At 44.1% G+C, this 22,748-nt stretch overlaps 1 pseudogene across 1 annotated transcript; it reads left to right on the top strand.

Moving 5' to 3' along the window:
• Positions 1 to 14,633: 14,633 nt before the first annotated feature.
• LOC147964333 (protein PECTIC ARABINOGALACTAN SYNTHESIS-RELATED-like) lies at positions 14,634 to 21,155 on the top strand (annotated as a pseudogene). The gene is made up of 12 exons (XR_015609233.1): positions 14,634 to 15,032; positions 15,108 to 15,158; positions 15,255 to 15,356; positions 16,089 to 16,172; positions 16,664 to 16,752; positions 17,501 to 17,620; positions 18,960 to 19,021; positions 19,250 to 19,316; positions 19,517 to 19,675; positions 19,733 to 19,856; positions 19,974 to 20,164; positions 20,365 to 21,155. The product of XR_015609233.1 is annotated as a protein PECTIC ARABINOGALACTAN SYNTHESIS-RELATED-like (transcript).
• Positions 21,156 to 22,748: the final 1,593 nt, after the last annotated feature.

Here is a 22,748-nt window from a genome sequence, read left to right as displayed (position 1 = left end):
TCAGATGGGTATTAATGTGCATATAGGATCTGAACATATGATCTTCCACCAATTAAACCAACTAGTATCAACTACAAGGAGTAATTAACACTACTAGCAACCTACTAGCACCAATCCTGGACTTGTAGACAAGAATTGGATACAAGAGATGAACTAGGGTTCAGAGATGAGATGGTGCTGAAGAAGATGTTGATGGAGATTGCCCTCTCCCGATGAGAGGAGTGTTGGTGATGACGATGGCAATGATTTCCCCCTCCGGGAGGGAAGTTTCCCCGGCAGAACAGCCCCGCCAGAACCCTAGATTGGTTCCGCCAAGGTTCCGCCTCGTGGGGCGGAGTTTCGTCCGAGAAGATGGCCTATGATTTTTTTTCCATCGAAAGAGTCCATATAGTAGAAGATGGTCACCGGAGGGCCACCAGGGGGCCCACGAGGTAGGGGCGCGCCCAGGGGGTAGTGCGCGCCCCCCACCCTCGTGGGCAGGGTGTGGACCCCCTGGTGAAGTTCTTGTGCTCAATGTTTTTTATATATTTGGAAAACATCATCCGTGAAGTTTCAGGACTTTTGGAGCTGTGCAGAATAGGTCTCTAATATTTGCTCCTTTTCCAGCCAGAATCCCAGCTGCCGGCATTCTCCCTCTTTATGTAAACCTTGTAAAATAAGAGAGAATAGGCATAAGTATTGTGACATAATGTGTAATAACAGCCCATAATGCAATAAATATTGATATAAAAGCATGATGCAAAATGGACGTATCAGTGGTGAAGGATCCGGTTGGGCGCAGGGGCGGGCTTGCGCTCTTTTGGCGGAGAGGGGTTGATGTGAGATTGAGATGGAAAGACAAGTATTACATAGATGCAGTGGTGGTGGAGGACAACTGAGTGCAGTGGAGGTTGACGGCATGTGATACGTCTCCAACGTATCTACTTTTCCAAACACTTTTGCCCTTGTTTTGGACTCTAACTTGCATGATTTGCATGGAACTAACCCGGACTGACGCTGTTTTCAGCAGAATTGCCATGGTGTTATTTTTGTGCAGAAATAAAAGTTCTGGAATGACCTGAAAATCAACGGAGAATATTTTTTCAATTAATAAAAAATACCGGCAGAAGAATCAACACCAAGGGGCCCACACCCTGTCCACGAGGGTGGGGGCGCACCCCTGTCTCGTGGGCCCCCTGAGGCTCCACCGACGTCAACTCCAACTCTATATATTCACGTTCGGGGAGAAAAAAATCAGAGAGAAGAATTCATCGCATTTTATGATTCGGAGCCGCCTCCAAGCCCTAATCTCTCTCGGGAGGGTTGATCTGGAGTCCGTTTGGGGCTCCAGAGAGGAGAATCTGTCACCGTCGTCATCATCAACCTTCCTCCATCACCAATTTCATGATGCTCACCGCCGTGCGTGAGTAATTCCATCGTAGGCTTGCTGGACGGTGATGGTTTGGATGAGATTTATCATGTAATCGAGTTAGTTTTGTTAGGGTTTGATCCCTAGTATCCATTATGTTCTGAGATTGATGTTGCTATGACTTTGCTATGCTTAATGCTTGACACTAGGGCCCGAGTGCCATGATTTCAGATCTGAACCTATTATGTTTTCATGAATATATGAGAGTTCTTGATCCTATCTTGCAAGTCAATAGTCACCTATTATGTGTTATGATCCGTTTGAAGGAAATATGCCCTAGAGGCAATAATAAAGTTATTATTTATTTCCTTATATCATGATAAAAGTTTATTATTCATGCTAGAATTGTATTAACCGGAAACATAATACATGTGTGAATACATAGACAAACAGAGTGTCACCAGTATGCCTCTACTTGACTAGCTCGTTAATCAAAGATGGTTATGTTTCCTAACCATGGACAAAGAGTTGTCATTTGATTAACGGGATCACATCATTAGTTGAATGATCTGATTGACATGACCCATTCCATTAGCTTAGCACCCGATCGTTTAGTATGTTGCTATTACTTTCTTCATGACTTATACATGTTCCTATGACTATGAGATTATGCAACTCCCGTTTGCCGGAGGAACACTTTGTGTGCTACCAAACGTCACAACATAACTGGGTGATTATAAAGGAGCTCTACAGGTGTCTCCAAAGGTACATGTTGGGTTGGCGTATTTCGAGATTAGGATTTGTCACTCCGATTGTCGGAGAGGTATCTCTGGGCCCTCTCGGTAATGCACATCACTAAAGCCTTGCAAGCATTGCAACTAATGAGTTAGTTGCGGGATGATGTATTACGGAACGAGTAAAGAGACTTGCCAGTAACAAGATTGAACTAGGTATGGGATACCGACGATCGAATCTCGGGCAAGTAACATACCGATGACAAAGGGAACAACATATGTTGTTATGCGGCCTGACCGATAAAAGATCTTCGTAGAATATGTAGGAGCCAGTATGAGCATCCAGGTTCTGCTATTGGTTATTGACCAGAGACGTGTCTCGGTCATGTCTACATTGTTCTCGAACCCATAGGGTCCGCACGCTTAAGGTTACGATGACAGTTATATTATGAGTTTATGCATTTTTGATGTACCGAAGTTTGTTCGGAGTCCCGGATGTGATCACGGACATGACGAGGAGTATCGAAATGGTCGAGACATAAAGATTGATATATTGGAAGCCTATGTTTGGATATCGGAAGTGTTCCGGGTGAAATCGGGATTTTACCGGAGTACCGGGAGGTTACTGGAACCCCCCCGGGAGGTATATGGGCCTTAGTGGGCCTTAGTGGAAGAGAGGAGAGGTGGCCAGAGATGGGCCGCGCGCCCCTCCCCCCCCTTGGTCCGAATAGGACAAGGAGAGGGGGCTGGCCCCCCTTCCTCCTCTCTCTCTCCTCTTTTCCCCCCTCCGCGAATCCTATTCCAACTAGAAAAGGGGGAGTCCTACTCCCGGAAGGAGTAGGACTCCTCCTGGCGCGCCACCTCTTGGCCGGCCAGCCCCCCCCCTTTGAGCCTTTATATACGGAGGCACGGGGCACCCCTAGAGACACAAGTTGATCCACGTGATCATATTCTTAGTCGTGTGCGGTGCCCCCTTCCACCATAATCCTCGATAATATTGTAGCAGTGCTTAGGCGAAGCCCTGCGACGGTAGTACATCAAGATCGTCACCACGCCGTCGTGCTGACGGAACTCTTCCCCGACACTTTGCTGGATCGGAGTCCGGGGATCGTCATCGAGCTGAACGTGTGCTAGAACTCGGAGGTGCCGTAGTTTAGGTGCTTGATCGGTCGAGCCGTGGAGACGAACGACTACATCAACCAAGTTAACGCTTCCGTTGTCGATCTACAAGGGTACGTAGATCACACTCTCCCCCTCTTGTTGCTATGCATCACCATGATCTTGCATGTGCGTAGGAATTTTTTTGAAATTATTACGAAACCCAACAGTGGTATCAGAGCCTAGGTTTTATGTGTTGATGTTATATGCACGAGTAGAACACAAGTGAGTTGTGGGCGATATAAGTCATACTTCTTACCAGCATGTCATACTTTGGTTCGGCAGTATTGTTGGACGAAGCGGCCCGGACCGACATTACGCGTACGCTTATGCGAGACCGGTTCTCCCGACGTGCTTTGCACAAAGGTGGCTAGTGGGTGACAGTTTCTCCAACTTTAGTTGAACCGAGTGTGGCTACGCCCGGTCCTTGCGAAGGTTAAAACAGCACCAACTTGACAAACTATCGTTGTGGTTTTGATGCGTAGGTAAGATTGGTTCTTGCTTAAGCCCGTAGCAGCCACGTAAAAATTGCAACAACAAAGTAGAGGACGTCTAACTTGTTTTTGCAGGGCATGTTGTGATGTGATATGGTCAAGACATGATGCTAAATTTTATTGTATGAGATGATCATGTTTTGTAACCGAGTTATCGGCAACTGGCAGGAGCCATATGGTTGTCGCTTTATTGTATGCAATGCAATCACGCTGTAATGCTTTACTTTATCACTAAGCGGTAGCGATAGTCGTGGAAGCATGAGATTGGCGAGACGACAACGATGCTACGATGGAGATCAAGGTGTCGCGCCGGTGACTATGGTGATCACGACGGTGCTTCGGAGATGGAGATCACAAGCACAAGATGATGATGGCCATATCATATCACTTATATTGATTGCATGTGATGTTTATCTTTTATGCATCTTATCTTGCTTTGATTGATGGTAGCATTATAAGATGATCTCTCACTAATTATCAAGAAGTGTTCTCCCTGAGTATGCACCGTTGCGAAAGTTCTTCGTGCTGAGACACCACGTGATGATCGGGTGTGATAGGCTCTACGTTCAAATACAACGGGTGCAAAACAGTTGCACACGCGGAATACTCAGGTTATACTTGACGAGCCAAGCATATACAGATATGGCCTCGGAACACGGAGACCGAAAGGTCGAGCGTGAATCATATAGTAGATATGATCAACATAGCGATGTTCACCAATGAAACTACTCCATCTCATGTGATGATCGGACATGGTTTAGTTGATTTGGATCACGTAATCAGTTAGAGGATTAGAGGGATGTCTATCTAAGTGGGATTTCTTAAGTAATATGATTAAATTGAACTTAAATTTATCATGAACTTAGTCCTGGTAGTATTTTGCAAATTATGTTATAGATCAATAGCTTGCGTTGTTGCTTCCCTGTGTTTATTTTGATATGTTCCTAGAGAAAATTGTGTTGAAAGATGTTAGTAGCAATGATGCGGATTGGATCCGTGATCTGAGGTTTATCCTCATTGCTGCACAGAAGAATTATGTCCTTGATGCACCGCTAGGTGACAGACCTATTGCAGGAGCAGATGCAGACGTTATGAACGTTTGGCTAGCTCAATATGATGACTACTTGATAGTTTAGTGCACCATACTTAAATAGCTTAGAATCGGGACTTCAAAGACGTTTTGAACGTCATGGACCATATGAGATATTCCGGGAGTTGAAGTTAATATTTCAAACAAATACCCGAGTTGAGAGATATGAAGTCTCCAACAAGTTCTATAGCTAAAAGATGGAGGAGAATCGTTCAACTAGTGAGCATGTGCTCAGATTGTCTGGGTACTACAATCGCTTGAATCAAGTGGGAGTTAATCTTCCAGATAAGATAGTGATTGACAGAATTCTCTATTCACCATCACCAAGTTAGTAGAACTTCGTGATGAACTATAATATGCAAGGGATAACGAAAACAACTCCCAAGCTCTTCGTGATGCTGAAATCAACGAAGGTAGAAACCAAGAAAAAACATCAAGTGTTGATGGTTGACAAGACCACTAGTTTCAAGAAATGGGCAAAGGGAAGAAGGGGAACTTCAAGAAGAACGGCAAGCAAGTTGCTGCTCAAGAGAAGAAGCCCAAGTCTAATCCTAAGCCTGAGACTAAGTGCTTCTACTGCAAAGGGACTGGTCACTGGAAGCAGAACTACCCCAAGTGATTGGCGGATAAGAAGGATGGCAAAAGTGAACATAAGTATATTTGATATACATGTTATTGATATGTACTTTACTAGTGTTTATAGCAACCCCTCAGTAATAGATACTAGTTCAGTTGCTAAGATTAGTAACTCGAAACGGGAGTTGCAGAATAAACAAAGACTAGTTAAGGGTGAAGTGACGATGTGTGTTGGAAGTGGTTCCAAGATTGATATGATCATCATCGCACACTCCCTATACTTTTGGGATTAGTGTTGAACCTAAATAAGTGTTATTTGGTGTTTGCGTTGAGCATGAATATGATTTGATCATGTTTATTGTAATACGGTTATTCATTTAAGTAAGAGAATAAATTGTTGTTCTGTTTACATGAATAAAACCTTATATGGTTACACACCCAATGAAAATAGTTTGTTGGATCTCGATCGTAGTAATACACATAATCATAACATTGAAACCAAAAGATGCAAAGTTAATAATGATAGTGCAACTTATTTGTGGCACTGCTGTTTAGGTCATATTGGTGTAAAGCGCATGAAGAAACTCCATGCTGATGGGCTTTTGGAATCACTTGATTATGAATCAGTTGATACTTGCGAACCATGCCTCATGGGCAAGATGACTAAGACTCCGTTCTTCGAAACAATGGAGCGAGCAACAAATTTGTTGGAAATCATACATACTGATGTATGTGGTCCGATGAATATTGAGACTCGCGACAGGTATCATTATTTTCTGATCTTCATAGATGATTTGAGCAGATATGAGTATACCTACTTGATGAAACATAAGTCTGAAACATTTGAAAAGTTCAAAGAATTTCAGAGTGAAGTGGAAAATCATCGTAACAAGAAAATAAAGTTTCTACGATCTGATCGTGGAGAAGAGTATTTGAGTTATGAGTTTGGTCTTCAATTAAAACAATATGAAATAGTTTCACTACTCACGCCACCTGAAACACCACAGCATAATGGTGTGTCCGAACGTCATAACCGTACTTTATTAGATATGGTGCGACCTATGATGTCTCTTACCGATCGACCACTATCGTTTTGGGGTTATGCATTAAAGACAACTGCATTCACGTTTAAAAGGGCACCATCTAAGTCCATTGAGACGACACAATCTGAACTGTGGTTTGGCAAGAAACCAAAGTTGTCGTTTCTTAAAGTTTGGGATTGTGATGCTTATATGAAAAAGTTTCATCCTGATAAGCTCAAACCCAAATCGGAGAAATATGTCTTCATAGGATACCCAAAGGAGACTATTGGGTACACCTTCTATCACAGATCCGAAGGCAAGACATTCGTTGCTAAGAATGGATCCTTTCCAGAGAAGGAGTTTCTCTCGAAAGAAGTGAGTGGGAGGAAAGTAGAAAACTTGATAAGGTAATTGTACCATCTCCCTTATTGGAAAGTAGTTCATCACATAAATCTGTTCTTGTGACTACTACACCAATTAGTGAGGAAGCTAATGATGATGATCATGTAACTTCAGATCAAGTCACTACCGAATCTCGTAGGTAAACCAGAGTGAGATCCGCACCAGAGTGGTACGGTAATCCTGTTCTGGAAGTCATGTTACTAGACCATGACGAACTTGCGAACTATGAAGAAGCGATGGTGAGCCCAGATTCTGCAAAATGGCTTGAGTCCATGAAATCTGAGATGGGATCCATGTATGAGCACAAAGTATGGACTTTGGTTGACTTGCCCGATGATCGGCAAGCCATAGAAAATAAATGGATCTTCAAGAGGAAGACGGACGCTGATAGTAGTGTTACTATCTACAAAGCTAGAATTGTCGCAAAAGGTTTTCGACAAAGTTCAAGGGATTGACTACGATGAGACTTTCTCACCCGTAGCGATGCTTAAGTCTGTCCGAATCATGTTAGCAATTGCCGCATTTTATGATTATGAAATTTGGCAGATGGATGTCAAAACTGCATTCCTGAATGGATTTCTGGAAGAAGAGTTGTATATGATGCAACCAGAAGGTTTTGTCGATCCAAAGGGAGCTAACAAAGTGTGCAAGCTCCAGCGATCCATTTATGGACTGGTGCAAGCCTCTCGGAGTTGGAATAAACGCTTTGATAGTGTGATCAAAGCATTTGGTTTTATACAGACTTTCAGAGAAGCCTGTATTTACAAGAAAGTGAGTGGGAGCACTACAACATTTCTGATAAGTATATTTGAATGACATATTGTTGATCGGAAATAATGTAGAATTATTCTGCAAAGCATAAAGGAGTGTTTGAAAGGAGTTTTTCAAAGAAAGACCTCGGTGAAGCTGCTTACATATTGAGCATCAAGATCTATAGAGATAGATCAAGACGCTTGATAAGTTTTTTTTCAATGAGTACATACCTTGACAAGATTTTGAAGTAGTTCAAAATGGAACAGTCATAGAAAGGGTTCTTACCTGTGTTACAAGGTATGAAATTGAGTAAGACTCAAAGCCCGACCACAGCAGAAGATAGAAAGAGAATGAAAGTCATTCCCTACGCCTCAGCCATAGGTTCTATAAAGTATGCCATGCTGTGTACCAGATCTATTGTATACCCTACACTGATTTTGGCAAGGGAGTACAATAGTGATCTAGGAGTGGATCACTGGACAATGGTCAAAATTATCCTTAGTGGAGTAAGGATATGTTTCTCGATTATGGAGGTGACAAAAGGTTCGTCGTAAAGAGTTACATCGATGCAAGTTTTGACACTGATATAGATAACTTTAAGTCTCAATCTGGATACATATTGAAAGTGGGAGCAATTAGTTAGAGTAGCTCCGTGCAGAGCATTGTTGACATAGATATTTGCAAAATACAGACGGATCTGAATATGGCAGACCCGTTGACTAAAATTCTCTCACAAGCAAAACATGATCACACCTTAGTACTCTTTGGGTGTTAATCACATAGCGATGTGAACTAGATTACTGAATCTAGTAAACCCGTTGGGTGTTGGTCACATGGCGATGTGAACTATGGGTGTTAATCACATGATGATGTGAACTATCGATGTTAATCACATGGTGATGTGATCTAGATTATTGACTCTAGTGCAAGTGGGAGACTAAAGGAAATATGCCCTAGAGGAAATAATAAAGTTATTATTTATTTCCTTATATCATGACAAAAGTTTATTATTCATGCTAGAATTGTATTAACCGGAAACATAATACATGTGTGAATACATAGACAAACAGAGGGTCACTAGTATGCCTCTACTTGACTAGCTCGTTAATCAAAGATGGTTATGTTTCCTAACCATGGACAAAGAGTTGTCATTTGATTAACGGGATCACATCATTAGTTGATGATCTGATTGACATGACCCATTCCATTATCTTAGCACCCGATCGTTTAGTATGTTGCTATTACTTTCTTCATGACTTATACATGTTCCTATGACTATGAGATTATGCAACTCCCGTTTGCCGGAGGAACACTTTGTGTGCTACCAAACGTCGCAACGTATCTGGGTGATTATAAAGGAGCTCTACAGGTGTCTCCAAAGGTACATGTTGGGTTGGCGTATTTCGAGATTAGGATTTGTCACTCCGATTGTCGGAGAGGTATCTCTGGGCCCTCTTGGTAATGCACATCACTGAAGCCTTGCAAGCATTGCAACTAATGAGTTAGTTGCGGGGTGATGTATTACGGAACGAGTAAAGAGACTTGCCGGTAACAAGATTGAACTAGGTATGGGATACCGACGATCGAATCTCGGGCAAGTAACATACCGATGACAAAGGGAACAACGTATGTTGTTATGCGGTCTGACCGATAAAAGATCTTCGTAGAATATGTAGGAGCCAATATGAGCATCCAGGTTCCGCTATTGGTTATTGACCAGAGACGTGTCTCGGTCATGTCTACATTGTTCTCGAACCCGTAGGGTCCGCATGCTTAAGGTTACGATGACAGTTATATTATGAGTTTATGCATTTTTGATGTACCGAAGTTTGTTCGGAGTCCCGGATGTGATCACGGACATGACGAGGAGTCTCGAAATGGTCGAGACATAAAGATTGATATATTGGAAGCCTATGTTTGGATATCGGAAGTGTTCCGGGTGAAATCGGGATTTTACCGGAGTACTGGGAGGTTACTGGAACCCCCCGGGAGGTATATGGGCCTTAGTGGGCCTTAGTGGAAGAGAGGAGAGGTGGCTAGAGATGGGCCGCGCGCCCCTCCCCCCCCTTGGTCCGAATAGGACAAGGAGAGGGGGCCGCCCCCCCCCCCCCTTCCTCCTCTCTCTCTCCTCTTTTCCCCCCTCCGCGAATCCTATTCCAACTAGGAAAGGGGGGTCCTACTCCCAGAAGGAGTAGGACTCCTCCTGGCGTGCCACCTCTTGGCCGGCCAGCCCCCCCCCCTTTGAGCCTTTATATACGGAGGCACGGGGCACCCCTAGAGACACAAGTTGATCCACGTGATCATATTCTTAGTCGTGTGCGGTGCCCCCTTCCACCATAGTCCTCGATAATATTGTAGCAGTGCTTAGGCGAAGCCCTGCGACGGTAGTACATCAAGATCGTCACCACGCCGTCGTGCTGACGGAACTCTTCCCCAACACTTTGCTGGATCGGAGTCCGGGGATCGTCATCGAGCTGAACGTGTGCTAGAACTCGGAGGTGCCGTAGTTTCGGTGCTTGATCGGTCGAGCCGTGGAGACGTACGACTACATCAACCAAGTTAACGCTTCCGTTGTCGATCTACAAGGGTACGTAGATCACACTCTCCCCCTATCGTTGCTATGCATCACCATGATCTTGCGTGTGCGTAGGAATTTTTTTGAAATTATTACGAAACCCAACACCGTTAACCCCGAAGTGACAATAATCGGGATACTTACCGGTGATGACCGTAGTTTGAGGAGTTCATTTATTCACTAAGTGTTAATGTTTTGGTCCGGTACTCTATTAAAAGGAGGCCTTAATATCCCTTAGTTTCCAATAGGACCCCGCTGCCACGGGAGGGTAGGACAAAAGATGTCATGCAAGTTATTTTCCATAAGCACGTATGACTATATTCAGAATACATGCCTACATTACATTGATGAACTGGAGCTAGTTCTGTGTCACCCTATGTTATAACTGTTGCATGAGGAATCGCATCCGACATAATTATCCATCACTGATCCAATGCCTACGAGCTTTTCACATATTGATCTTTGCTTAGTTACTTTACCGTTGCCACTATTACAATTACTACAAAACTGCTATTGTTACATTTACTTCCATATTACTTTGCTACTAAATACTTTGCTGCGGATATTAAGTTTTCCAGGTGTGGTTGAATTGACAACTCAACTGCTAACACTTGAGAATATTCTTTGGCTCCCCTTGTGTCGAATCAATAAATTTGGGTTGAATACTCTACCCTCGAAAACTATTACGATCCCCTATACTCGTGGGTTATCAGCATGTACAGGGAGTCCAAAGCAGGTAAGAAGGGGAAGACTTGGGAAGTATTGAGATCATTGCAAGGTCTGGTAGATCTTCCATGGATTTGCCTTGGGGACTTTAATGAAATTATGTTTGCGAATGAGAAGGAGGGTGGACCAGCTCGAAGCCAAGGTTGTATAGATGCGTTCTGAGATACTTTGGAGGTGTGTGGTCTGGAGGATTCGGGTGTTGAAGGTGACCCCTTTACCTGGCGCAACAACTGGCATCAAGTGCAGGGCTACACGAGGGAGCGCCTAGACCAAGCAGTGGCGTGAAATAATTGGAGGGGGGGTCTTCCCTCTATACGAGGTTATAAATGGGGACCCCCGTCACTCTGATCATCGGCCGATTATAGTTATGGCTGACGGTATGGGAAAGGAGGTTGGAGTGGAACATGGAGGCGGTGTGTTTCGGTTCGAAGCAAAATGGCTGCTGGAGGTGGATTGTGCGCGGGTGGTTGAGGAGGCATGGAATGTAGCTTTCGAGGAGGGGAGTGTTTCGGTTCGGGAGCGCTTAAGCAAGGTGGGTGGCAAGCTGACAAAGTGGGACCGGGAGGTCCTTGGAGAATTGAAGGAACGCATTAGAAAAGCAAGGAGAGAACTTGAGCAGTGCAGGCGTGACCGTCTTGACCAGCAACAAATTAACCATGAGCATCTACTGTGCTATAAACTTAACAGATTGGAGGACCAGTACAATTTATATTGGCGCCAAAGGTATCATGTGAACTGGTTGGAAAAAGGTGACAAGAACACAAATTTTTTCCACGTGCAAGCGAATGAGAGGAAGAAAGTTAACACGATAAAGAAGTTAAGGAAGGATGGAGGAGAAGTAGTGGAGGGAGAAGTGGAGATAGGGAACTTTATTACTAACCACTACAAAAGTTTGTTCATGTCTTCTGCAGGTCTCGCAAATGACGATGTCTTATCATATGTTCCCAAGTCGGTCACACCAAATATGAACTCTCGTCTCACACGCAAGTTCAATGAGCAGGAAGTTAAGGAGGCCTTGGACTCTATTGGCGACTTGAAAGCACCAGGATTTGACGAGATGCCGGCTATCTTCTATAAAAATTTCTGGGAGCTTGTGGGAACGAAGGTGAAAGAAGAGGTTCTTGAGGTGCTGAATGGTGGACTGATGCCTGTGGGATGGAATGAGACCACGATTGTGCTTATACCGAAGGTGAAGAACCCAGAAAGAGTGACTGAGTTTAGACCTATAAGCCTCTGCAACGTACTATACAAGCTGATATCAAAGGTACTAGCAAACCGGCTCAAGGAGATCCTACCGAAAATCATCTCGCCAACACAATCAGCGTTTGTCCCGGGGAGAATGATCACTGACAATGTTCTGCTTGCATATGAGATCACACATTTGATGCACAAAAAGAAGGGTGGCAGAGAGGGATTGGTGGCGGTAAAACTTGACATGAGCAAGGCCCATGACCGGGGTGAATGGTGTTTTCTGGAAAGAATGATGATCAAGATGGGCTTTGCGGAGCAGTGGGTGAGCACTATCATGAAATGTGTCCGGTCTGTCTCTTACCGGGTGAAGTACAACCGTAGCCTATCGGAGGTGATCCTTCCACAGAGAGCGCTCCGTCAAGGGGATCCTCTATCGCCCTATCTATTTATCATGTGTGCAGAAGCCTTCTCTTCTTTGCTGCAGCATGCACAATCTGAGGGTACTATTCAAGGGGTTCAGATCTGTAGGGGGTTACCGAAGATTAACCACCTCTTCTTCGCTGATGACTCCCTAATTGTTATGAAAGCGACGGTTCAAGGTGCTGCAAAGCTCCAAAAGATTCTTGCGCTTTATGAACAGCAGTCCGGGCATATGATCAATAAGGAGAAGTCCACAACAATGTTCAGCAAAGGTACAAAGGCAGCCACAAAAGCGGCGGTCCTCGCTGGCCTGGGCATTGCAATAGACCCGCTTAATCAACGATATTTGGGACTGCCAGTACACATTGGGGCCTGCAGGCGAAAGGAGTTTGAATATCTCAAGCAAAAAATTTGGCAACACATACAAGGGTGGAAGGAAAAGCTATTGTCGAAAGACGGAAAAGAGGTGTTGATAAAGGCAGTAGCACAGGCAATACCTACATACGCTATGTCGTGCTTTGATCTCACTAAGCAACTTTGCGAAGAGATCAGTGCGCTCATTGCGAGGTACTAGTGGAGCCAGCAGGATAAGACCAACAAGTGCCATTGGGTGAGTTGGGAGCGGATGACAAGATCCAAGAAGGATGGCGGATTGGGCTTTAGAGACCTCCATATTTTCAATCTCGCTATGTTATCTCGACAGGGCTGGAGGCTCATTGACGCCCCGGACACGTTGTGCGCGCAGGTGCTTAAGGCACGCTATTTTCCGAACTGTTCGCTTCTTGAGGCCACAGAGAAGGACCACATTTCATATACATGGCGCAGTATCCTAAAGGGAGTTGCACTTCTAAAGGAGGGAATTATTTGGCGTGTCGGTTCGGGTGAAAATATAAAAGTCTGGGAAGACTCATGGATTCCACGAGGTGATACTCGCCGTCCAACGTCCTTGAGAGGCAACGCGATCATCACTAGGGTCTCTGACCTGATTGATCCTGTCACCGAAGGCTGGGATGAGCAACTACTGCATGATGTTTTCAATGCTGCAGATGTGGATGCAATTATGAAAATACCGATAAGAGCTGAGTTGGAGGACCATGTTGCGTGGCATTTTGATCCTAAGGGCAAGTTCTCAGTCAAATCTGCATACCAAGTGGGAGCCAGGTTACGTGATATGAAGTTGTGTCGCGACGCGGGAACCTCCACAACAAGTGAAAAGGGAAAGGATGAATGGCAGCGGCTGTGGACTGAACATGCCGGGTTTGTAACAACCTTCCTCTCCGTATGAACATCAAGCGTAAGAAAGTTGAGCTTGACACGAGATGCCCGGTTTGTAACCACTTTGATGAAGACGGCGGCCATCTCTTTTTGAAATGCAAAACAGTGAGGCAGATTTGACGCTCCCTTGATCTGGAGGACACAAGGCTTGCTATGCTAAACTATACTAGCCCAAGGCAAGTGTTCGATCATCTATGGAAATTACATAGTACAAGGCGGGACACGAGTCTCATCTTACTTTGGGAATGGTGGAATGCTAGAAACAAGGTGAATGCAGGTGATAACTTGAGGTCCACAGATGATATTTTACACAATATTCAGAGACACCTACATGATTACAAAGAAGAGAACAAGATACAACATGAGAGTGTGAATGTTCAGAAAGTCTGGCAACCACCCCAGCAGATTCAGTCAAGGTAAATTTTGATTCAGCTTTTTGTGAGGAGTCAGGACGGGGTGCCTGGGGTTGTGTGATTCGTGATGACCAGGGTGTTTTCTTGGCGACAAAAGCGGGCACCCTTGAACATGCGGAGGCGCTGGCGAAAGCGAGCGCCGAGCTGGGCGTCCATAGGCTGGTGCTGGAGTCCGATTGCCAAGTTCTGGTGAAGGCGCTGCAGACTGATAAGTATGAACGAGCGTTGGTTGTTGGTTGGTGTTCTTCTACGGGAGACGCGCAGTTTGTGCCATGCAAACTTTGAGTCATTTAAATTCAGTTTTTGTACTCGAGATTGCAATAAGGCTGCCCATGAACTAGCTGCTTACAGCTTCAGGGCCGGAGCTGTTGATCTCTCCTGGATTGATCAGGCTCCAGACTTTATCTCTGCTATGGTCGCCGGCGATATGGCTGTGCGGGTCTAGGTTTGGAATGAATTGTTCCAGGTTCAAAAAAAAAAAAAGAAGGTACACTCCCACTCTCGTCTAGCACCGCGCCGCCGGCGGAAGCGACGGCGGCGGCGGCCGCCCGCGCATCCAACTCCCCAGCAAAGCGCGACTCCGCCGCGTCCGCCGCATCCTCCCCATTCGCTTCCACCTCCGCCGCCCGCGGTCGCGACGACAACGACGACGGCAAAGACGCCCGCCGCTCCTCACCTCTCCTCCCGCACCACCATCACCACAAGCAGCTCCTTCCGTCCCCCCTTCGCTCCCTCCTCGCCCTCGAGGACCCCAGGCCCCCCACCGCCCCCCTCTCCTACCGGATCTTGCTCGCCGTCCTCGCGCTCCTCCTGCTCGCGGCCCTCTTCTCCGCGCCCTCCTTCTGGTCCCGCTTCGTGAGTTCCTCTTCCTCTACACTCGGTTTCTTCAGAATCCCAACCTAGCACTTGCATTTTTGTTTGTTTATCCAGAACACGCCCTACTTGTGCCAGAAGGAGGGGATCACGCTGCATTGCCCTCAGGTGAAGTGCTCCTGATCTGATCTCGGCAACCATTCCCGCGATTCTTGTTCACGTGAGAAACTTCTGTTCTGATGAATTCAATTGTATTGGGCACAGACGAAGGAGCCTCTCTCACTGTGGGAGAACCCACCTGCTGCCACCGCGTCCTGGAAGCCCTGCGCAGAGGGTCGAAGCGATGAGCCTTGAGCCCTCACGCAAGTCCAGCATTGACATTACTTGAAAGACAAAAAATGTAGTAGCATATGCTGCACCATTCACTTTTAGCCTTGCTGTACTCAGTCACTGTGAGGTCACTTATTCCTTACCATACAACCTAGATTTATGGCAATTATTTTAACTCTTGGTATGTTTAGTGATTACTGTGATGTGCGAACTTTGGTAGGGTGGCTTAAACCTGAACTACGGTGTTCTTTGAGAGTCGAATTGTGTCCCATAGTTCCATACTTTCATTTCCATATAAGGTTGCAGATTTATGACTTACATATGGGAACTGAATCCATCTTATTGCTATGAAATATTGCCAACATTAATGTGGGGCTAAAATTGTACTCCCTATGTAAACTAATATAAGAGCGTTTAGAGTACTAAAATAGTGATCTAAACGCTCTTATATTAGTTTACAGAGGGAGTAATGCACTTCTCATTCATAGACTTCTGTTAGCAATGTGAGTGAGAGCATGGAATACTTTCTATGTAAGGTGCAATGCAAGTTCTTATGACATATTCTAGCCATGTTTTTGTGATATTTCCCCGTAGAACCATAGTGTTTCGCTGCAAGAAAGTGGAGAGATGTGCACCCTCTGTTATATACGTCAACTTTTTGGTCAAAAAAAATCACTTCTGCCTTTTACATCAATCATTTGTTTCCTTTCATGATTTGGCTCCGATAAGTGATAAGTGATAATAATTATGTCATTGTATATAACGCAGATGTCCCACCTGAGAAGTGAGAACGAAACCTCTGGGTATATTTTTATTCATGCCGAGGGTGGACTGAACCAGCAATGAATAGCTGTATGTATGCACTCCTTTTTTTTCCAGCCTTCCTCACCTTATTTTGTGTGATTGTTAAATATTTGTTTCAGTGGTGCAATGGTTTTCTCTGCTTAAGCAAAGTTCCGACTTCCGAGTCTCCGAATCTCGCTGTTACATGAGAATTGTTTTTCCTATGATGGTGGTTGTTGCTTAAACGTAATCAGCCTATACATTCAATATATTTGTCATAATTCCTTTTTATAGCATGTTTTTGCAATGATCTTCTGTTGCTTATTTAAGAAATAAAATTAGATTCTCCTTTTGTTTAATACTTATTTATGTACTCCCTCTGTAAAGAAATATAAGAGCGTTTAGATCACTATATTTCTTTACAGAGGGAGTACCTGCCTAAGAAGATCATGCCATTTTCTTAAGCAGTAGGCAGTGGTAACAAGTTTCCTAAGCTGGAATTGAGTTTCAGTTACAACATAGGCCCATCTGTTACTTTCTAACCTTTGGTGTTTCTGCAGATATGTAATGCTGTTGCAATTGCTAAGATAATGAAAGCAACACTTATTTTGCCAGTTCTGAAGCAAGACCAAATATGGAATGACCAGACGTAAGTGCTACTTTCTCTTGTTACTTCTTCTACTTGTCTATTCCCCTGCTGGTATATTGTTCTTTAATTGATAGTCCTACTTACAAAATTCGCTTCAAAGATATTATAATGAAATTGTCAGTTAACCGAGGATAGTGTGCTGCTAGAATTTTTCGAAAATGGACTATGGTTATTCTAGCAGAACCAGTCAGTTATTCTGCAGGCATGTGACACCGATATGCTTCTGGTCTGAGTATCGGATTCATCTTAAGGATAATTTTCTTCTTATACTACTCCTGGAATGATCAAAATACCTGCTCACAGAAGTCACTGTTCTTCTTCATGCTTAACTATGATTGTATTGTTATAGGATATCCTAATCAGGGGTAAATCATCCTTGATGCTACACTGGTGAATTAGTTACTACAATGTCTAGACAAATCTGAGTCAACTAATTCGGGACGGTTGTCTAGATACATCCGTATCTAGACAAATCCGAGTCAACTAATTCGGGACGAAGGGAGTAGAAACAGAATATACCATTTGGGTGGAGTTTCAATATGAATTTTATAAACTGGAAAATTTACAATATCATGTTTTGTAGGTCTAAAGTTTCTTACTCCCATACTGGGTTTCGAATGATGAGCTAATTGATATTGGATATAATGCAGTCATAATCCTGTTAGTTGCAGCATCACCTGATTCGACTATATTTAAATGCTGTTTGCCATTGTATTTAAATTATTAACGACATTTGTTTTCTCTGCAGTAAATTTGAAGATACCGTTGATGTGGATCATTTTGTAAACTATCTGAAGGACAGCGCATGAATTGTCCGAGACATCCCTGACTGGTTCACAGGAAAAGATGAACTCTTCACCAGTATAAAGTAGGTTATGCATTTTCTTTTACTCCCCGCCTTAAGTCTTGGGGCATATATGATTTGAAGGATTTTTGTATGAATTTTGGAGGATTGCAATCTTTAGATTTTTCCTATCTGGGTTTGATTTTAGGCCTCCTTTGGTTTGGAGGAATTTCATAGGAATTTTAGAGGATAGGATTCTTATAGGATTTTTTCCTTTAGAGTCCTTTGGTTCATAGGAATGGATTCCTATTCCTACATAGGATTGGTTCCTATCCTCCACATTTCATAGGAAAATAAAAATGAGCCTAGACTCAATGGAAAAATTCATTTGGTGTCAACCAAATGACATCTCGTTTCCTATTCCTACTCATAGGATTTGAGATACATGTCATCTCATTTCCTACAAAATTCCTATTCCTACGATAAATCCTATCCTATGAACCAAAAGAGGCCTTAGGTTTGTAATCCATATGATTTTTTTCCTATGAACTCATTTCAGACTCTATTTCATAGGATTATTTCCTTGAGTAGTACTTCTTCCAAAAAAAACATATGGTTTCCTTTGGTGCAATCAATCCTAGAGGATTCAAGGCTTGACATTGCAATCCTAAAATTTTCCTATCTGTGTGTGCTCTGGAATCTTGTGAATCAAAGTGGCCACTACAACTACCTTTCTGAAATTGACGTTACAGCAACCGCATATACTAGTGGCATTGAAAATTTTGGTATTTTCTGTCATCAGTGGCATTTTTTTAATTCCGTTGAATTTATCTCAATGGGTATGGGGAAGTCTAAAATTACGTCCATCTTGATGTATTGTAAATCTTGTGTGTTGTCTTCATAGCTATACTTTTTTGTTAGAAAGTAGGCTGACGCCCGCCCTTAGACTGAGGTCCATCATCATAGGTATACTGCTGATCTGAAGCAGTTTATCCTGAAGGCCATCCTTGCTTCTGTCTCAAAATTAATACAACTGGACTGAGAGATTAAATGCTCAAATTAACCACTATCCGCATAGAATGGAAGTTTTAAAGCCTATTAAATTGAATCAGGCGTACATACATTTCCTTTTTTGCTTTTCGTGGAGAGATACTTGAAATACACTATTTTTGGGGTTTCCTTATGAAGTTAAATGTAGATTCAGGGATTGCTACCTGCAGTCTCACCTTGTCGCTGTACTTCTTTTCACTACCTGCAGTCTCACCTTATCTTATGTTCACCATGGTAAACCTGTCTTTTTGTTTTCTTTCTTGTCTCAATGTAAATATCTCTTCTGCTTATGGCATGTGTTAGGGATCAAATGACTACTACATTGTGTTAATATGTTCTGCATATAACAGTATTGCAATGTGGTCTATGACAGGCGTACTGTAAAGAACATCCCAAAGTATTCATCTGCACAGTTTTACATTGACTAGTCAATATGTACGTGCAATGCACGTTAATTTGGAAGTATATTAAGTGCATGCGTATATTAAGTAGGATATTATTTGCGTGTTATTATGTGATTAGCACTATATTTGGCATGAAATTAACTACACGCTAAACGTGTTGAGCGCTCGACATTGAAGCAGTCTAGGTCGTTGGATTGACATGATTTGATGGCCGAGATTAATTGGATCTGCCCATTTGTGTCTTTTTATATTGGTATAGATAATGTACTTCCAAGGATCAAAGAGTAGACAATAATGTCTATTAAACCATTTGTCGACAGGTTGGGGTAAGTCAACCATTGAATGCAACTATATTGTGGTAATTATTCATAAATTTGTTGTCTTAACCAAAATGCCCAATCTTCTTCCATGCTACAGTATGGAGAACAATGTTTTTTTTAGTTTGTGCTGTGAAAGTTACGTTGTACAAAATCTCTAATGTGCATGGAGCAGTAGAAATAAATATAATGCAAACCTTCAATTTCAGGTATGACAATGTTCCGATGGAGATTAACCGACTAAGATGCAGAGTTAATTATCACGCCTTAAAGTTCTTACCTGATATTGAAGAAATGGCTGATAAGCTGGCAACAAAGATGAGGAACCAAACTGGCAGCGGGAATCTCTTCTATTCAATCTCTTTGGAGTTCATTGATGAGGGAATGCTTATTTGATGATCAAGTAATTGCCACTTCTTCTAAAGGGCCCTTCATCTGAGATATGAGAAAGGAATGGCGGGCCTGTCCTTTTGTGATTTTGCTGGAACACGTGACGAGAAAGTGATGATGGCAGCTGATACACAGAAAGAATGGTCACGGCACTTTAAGGTCATCTCAAATTTCAGTTTTTTAACAGTTCTGAAATTGCAGCCATCTCATCGAACTTCGAAGTGATGCCCACAACATAGCTTTCTAATAGTTTTTGATGTTGTTATCCTGACGCAGAATGGATCTCACCTGTGGCCATTAGCACTGCAAAAGAGAAAAGAACGTGTTGCCCCCTTGAGCCTGGTGAGATAACTGTGATCCTGCCAGCACTGGGATGCACAAGAGAAACCCAGATATACGTTGCATCAGGGCTAGTGTATGGCGGCAAAAACAGGATGGCTTCCCTCAGGAACATGCTCCTCCACTTGGTGAGTATTGCCCGACTATTGTCCTACGGTTATTGCTCGAGTCTAGAAATCAAGAGTCTAGCTGTGCTAAATGCCCGGTTTCGAAGCGGGGATCCACTTCTGGACACGAGGAGGGGCGAAACAGATATATTCATTTCCTGCTCTTCTTCTCGCTGAATGCATTTGCCGCGATAGACATAAACTTTGCATATATACTGCAGGTGACCAAGGAGGAGCTGGCGAGCACGACGGAGATGGAGCACTTCCGGAAGCACGTGACGAGCCTGGCGGTGCTGGACTTCCTGGTGTGCCTCAAGTCGGATTAGTCCGTGATGACGCACGGCGGCAACTTCGCCAAGCTCATCATGGGGGCGCGGCTCTACAGCTGACGCCACCGGTTCAAGTCCATCAAGCTCGACAAGGGGCTCATGTCCAGGTCCCACGGCGACCCGTACCTGGCCTGGGCCTCCTTCGCCGAGGACGTCGTCATCTCGCACCAGGCCTGCGCCGGCCTCCCGGAGCCCACCTTCCTGGCTACGACCTCTGGGAGAACTACCTCACCCCCTGCATGTGCAGAGCATGAGACAGACCGAGTAGCGGCAGACGTGTGACAGCCACTGCTAAGCAAGCCCCCTGCATGTGCATAGTGCTTCCCTTGATGTCCTCCCGATTTTGTTGATATGACATACTACTAGCAGTAAGTGCTCATACGGCCTTGGCTATCTTAGATGATCAGAATTCAGTATTGGTTCACCGGCTATATTGGTGGTTTCACCGTTTCACGCACGGCGCAGAGGCACGATTTGTCGAAACAGATATGTCATCTTGGCTGATTGATCAGTTGTCGCATCATTGAGCTAGCTAGTTCTCATTTTTCCTTTATTTCCTTTTGATTGTGTTCATGTGGCACCAGTAGTGGTAGTTAGTAGACCACTGCCTCGCCTAGATTGGTGGGTTTCTGTAGTTCTATTGTACGTTTGATGCACTTTGCAAAGCACGGTTTGTTGATCCAGATATTGTATTCTTGGCACGGGTCAGCCGCGTAGAAAGTTATTGTACTTGATCGACGACTGTGTGCCAGCGGTATCTTTTCGTTCAGGTCCGGCCCTCGGCTTCAGTCTCTGAGGGAAGGAATCGCAGAGCAGGGGAAGACGCGCAGCCTGGTGAAAAATCACAAAACTGGCCCTTTGGCCAAAGTTCAGTACAAAATGGCTCTATTTTAAAAATATTTCATAAAATGGCCCTATACGCATGACACCCGCACCCGGGGCGTCATGCTAGATAACGTAACGTCTTGGTCAACGGCGCTATATTGGTCAGCGGTGACTTGCCACGTTGGCAGGGCATGGCACCATGGCGTCCCAGGCCAGGGTGCCGTGCTGATGGTCCTGACACCCTTGCTCAGGGCGCCATGCCCCTTGTGTCCACAAAACGAGTCTTCTCCGTTTTCCCCTCCACAAACCCTCACTTTTCCCTGTCTCCACGCCGGCCGCCCCACTCAAGCCCCTATCTAATGCCCACAAAATTTCGTGGATCGGAGCTCCAAATCGGTGAATTATCCTTCCCTTCGACCCCTCAAGGTATTCTCCATCATTCTCCCCTTTTTGTTGGTTGAAATCTCCACATTATGGGGATTTGGGGAAACCCTAGGTCATCCAATTTTGCTATTTTTGTTGATGCATTTTGGTGTTTATGATTTTAGATGGCGAGGATCGTCAATGTGCATCATGTGAATTTTGTCTCCTTTGAGAAGGGAGACACGGAGTATGGTGACCCAAAGAAGAAATCGGTAGTGATGGTGTTTCCCACAAGTCCTAGCCTTGAGGAGGTTTTGGTTGAGCTTCGAAGAAGGTTGAATTGGATGGAATAAAGCGATGGAGTAGACTTAATCGAAAGGTATAATGTTGGGTATGGGCAACGTATTCGTTGGAAGATAATGCCTCTTGACTCCGAGTTTCATTGGGAAGCATATAAAGAGAGTGTGTTGGCCTCACAAGGTAAATCATTTGAGTTATTTGCCACAAAGGTTGTTCGTGCTCGGTTGCACATTGATTTGAATCCGTGTGCATCTTCATATGATGTTAGAAGCCCAGTTCGAGATTCAACACATGTCACTCCGGATGTGCATGACACAACAATGAGCCAACCTCCAATGACCCAATGTTTGAGCCCCGGCGGGAATGACCAAGTTGATAATGAAGACTTGCACATGGATGGTGGTGAGTTTGAGGGTGATGAATCGGAGGCTTATCTTCATGACGATTATGTTGGTGATGTTGAGGAAAATTGCATGGAAGAGGACATGGACCATGAGATTCCATACAATAGGTCCTATGCGTGGGACTCGGAGGATGAAGGCCTGGATGAAGAAATAGATGAGGATGGTTTGACGGCTAAAGAAGCCAATGCTTTCAAGAAGATAATAGGCCGTAGTCACAAGACATCATTGTTTCGTGATCTAAGCCTAGCCGATAAGGCGATTGTTGATGGTGGCACAAGTAAAATTCTTGCACCAAGGTTAACTTCAAAGCGAGATACCAAAGCACGTGTGTATGGTGTTAGTGAAGGAACAATCTTTGAAAGCTTGACAGAACTTCAAATATGG

Source organism: Triticum urartu, chromosome 6A (genome assembly GCF_056163025.1).
Source record: "Triticum urartu cultivar PI428250 chromosome 6A, HENAU_Tu73, whole genome shotgun sequence".
In the NCBI taxonomy this organism is placed as follows: domain Eukaryota; kingdom Viridiplantae; phylum Streptophyta; class Magnoliopsida; order Poales; family Poaceae; genus Triticum; species Triticum urartu.
Note: the sequence above shows the minus strand (reverse complement) of the source record. Positions and strands in the feature narration are given on the sequence as shown.